Raw genomic sequence first — 2,917 nt, forward strand, 5'->3', positions numbered from 1 at the left:
GCGGTCAAGAACTTATGACTCAGCGTCTCGTTCCACCCGGCAGTGCGACCGACTGAACTGATTATTCAGTGCTTTCGGCTATGTTGTAATCGTTTCCGCTATTCTGTTTATTTGGCTGGTAAAAACTTATAGTCTTTTATATCAGGAATTAGTATAAAAAACAATATAATTATCTAAATACCATTTTGGCCATGTGTCATTTATCACATGTGATAAATTTCACATGGTCAACTTGGTTGACAGAAAACTGTGAAGCATTCTGTGCATATATTCATATTAAAACTTAAAGAATTTACTTTCAAATGCCATGACATACATTTTTATATTATCTTGCTTGTCTTAACAAGATTCTATGGTTTAGCTTTTGGGTGCGAATTGGCCTTCTGTGCACTTCTTTAATTTCTGAAAATTTATTTTATAAACAAAAAATTATTTTTTAAAAAATAGTTTTTTAAAGCAATTCTACCCTAACAAACATGCTGATTTGAAAGTTTTGGATGTGGGTATAAGACGAAAACGCTCACCATTATGTTGACTCTTTTGTTGTCGCTCTCTTCAGATTTGAAGTGACCTGCAAAGGAATCTGGAATACTAGTAATGGGAGATTTTATTTTGCCTGCGTAATCTGTGAGGACTGATGCAAGAACAATACCTTCACCCTGCTGTCATATGTATGATTTGGTTCTCTTGTCTTAACAAAGCTTAACATTCAGTGATCTCCTCATAAGTACATTAGTGCGTTGATGTTTCAACAGGTAAAATTTCTCATTCGTTCTGACTTGCAATACAGAATAAAATCAGTGTCTGTGCGCGTCAGCTTATATATTTTGTATTCTCAAACCGCAAGGGTCAATTAAGAAAAAGGCGTTAATAAAAACAATTAAATACAATACATTTCTGAGGTGTACACAATCATCGTTTATTTTTTTTTTTCAAAGTTGTTTCACATTTTCGGTTACGCTGCAATATGGCGCGCATAAAAGCTGAATGCTCCCTTCAATCATTGATCAGAAGTCAGCGACATGGAAAACGCAGAACAAAGTTCGCCCAGTAAATATTAAGCGATATTAATGCAAACATATACTAACCCACATTTAATTTTGCAGGAACAAATCGTTAATATCTTAGAAAAAAGATAAAAAGAAAACGGATGTATAATTAAACTGCGAAAGCTGTCACACAATTTTAATCTCTCACTCAAATACCTGATCACAACAGATCAAATAGCCAGCCCAAGTGTTACCATAGAAGTTTGATGTGGTATCACAACCTATTCATGCATGAACTTACAAAATCGAGGATGTCGTCGAGGATGTCGAGGATGTCGTCTACGCACTCAGGTTGAAGTGTTCTTGAAGACTAGGACATCAAGACAAACATAAATGCCTAACACCTCGTTGCTGACTACATATAAATTAATAAGTGAACGGAAGCTTATCGACGTCGGTGCAGCGGCAGCAGATTTCAGCAGAACGAAGTGGATTTGGAGTGGATGGGGACCAGACGCTGACTTTGTTTTATGTGGAAAATATAGTTTGAAGCGGATGGAAGCCAGACGCTGAGTGTGTTAAAAATATTGTTTTGACAATATTTGAATGTTCAAATTCTTAACTCCTCCCCTCTTAGTGTGTGGTCATGTGTGGTCTCTTAGAAAAATGGGATGTTGTTAAATTGCATGTAGCACGGCTTGGGTTGTTGTGCTTCTTCTTCAGCGGTTGGTGGAGCCAGCTGTAAAATGATTTTTCTTGTTTTTTTTTGCTAAGAATTACGGTGGTCAAGGTTATAGTTATGAGGAAGAACGGTGTTATTGATGAGATACCATTGTTTTAATTCGCAGTTCTTCGATTTCTTGTGTTGCTTATGTGAAGAGCTTGGATTGCTTTTAGGGAAAGGACTTGTAGTCGTTTAGTTTCTTCCAAAGTTTTTTGTATGGTTGGTGAGATTGTTTTTCTGATTATGATTTCTAGGTTATTGAAGCTTATTTCTTTGACGTTAATTGATTTGTTACAGAATTTGGTGAGATAGGTGCCCCTCAGTGTGGTAATGTTGTTTTGCCGGGAGACGGTGCCGTTGAAATTGTTGAGAAGAACCCGTGCATTGCTAAACTCACAAAGCGCATGTTCCCGATATCAGTTTGATATCATTGAAAATGGGAAATCAGGGTATAATGGTTTTGTGCAAATGTATGTAACAAGCAGAAGGAGGCGTGGCAGACCCCATAAAGTATATATATTCATGATCAGAACGACAAGCCGAGTTGATTGAGCTCCGTCCGTCTGTCTGTCCGTCCGTCTCTCCGTATATCTGATCGCGTCAATCTCCCTCGGTGAGATGGTTAAAATAAATTCACAACTGGTTGGTTTGCGAGTCAAAATTGAAGTATTTTATTCAATTTCAAAAGTTCTTAGCTTTGTTCTAACTGCTGCCGAGCGTCACACGTCCGCCTCGTTCGGCTTTGTTATTGCTTCTCATTTTCGGTCAGTGACGTTACTCCCGCGCATTGCCACACAGGCAGAGTTGCTGGTGGGTGCGAGGTGGCTTGAGAGGGTGCGAAGCTGTGGCCAGCCTCGGGATGGTAACTCCTCCGGGTATTTTTTTTAATGTTGTCCCATTAATGGACAATGGTATAAGGTGATATAGATGGTTTTCTTCTCAAAATAAAATTGGTATTTTAATCTTAAAGATACTAATCTCATTTTCCGTATATGCTTCCATCTGAAGCATGTTGTACATTTCGAATCTGTCTTCACGGTAATATTTTGTGCGTTGAACATAGTTTTTATTTTTCGAAGCTCAAGATCTTTAAGTATAAAACGTGGTAGAAAATTTAATTTAATGAATAACAAACTTTCTGCCAAATTGTTTAAATGATTAAAGAGGATATCAATGTTAAAGCTTATTCTATTTGCTAATAATA

At 37.3% G+C, this 2,917-nt stretch overlaps 1 long non-coding RNA gene across 1 annotated transcript; it reads left to right on the forward strand.

The window, feature by feature from the left end:
* Positions 1–201: 201 nt before the first annotated feature.
* LOC115483021 lies at positions 202–1,244 on the forward strand. The gene is made up of 3 exons (XR_003944204.1): positions 202–755; positions 939–1,050; positions 1,107–1,244. It is a non-coding gene; the product is annotated as an uncharacterized LOC115483021 (long non-coding RNA).
* Positions 1,245–2,917: the final 1,673 nt, after the last annotated feature.

The sequence above is a fragment of the Drosophila hydei genome, unplaced genomic scaffold (genome assembly GCF_003285905.1).
Source record: "Drosophila hydei strain 15085-1641.00,03,60 unplaced genomic scaffold, DhydRS2 tig00000271-arrow-arrow-pilon, whole genome shotgun sequence".
In the NCBI taxonomy this organism is placed as follows: Eukaryota; Metazoa; Arthropoda; class Insecta; order Diptera; family Drosophilidae; genus Drosophila; species Drosophila hydei.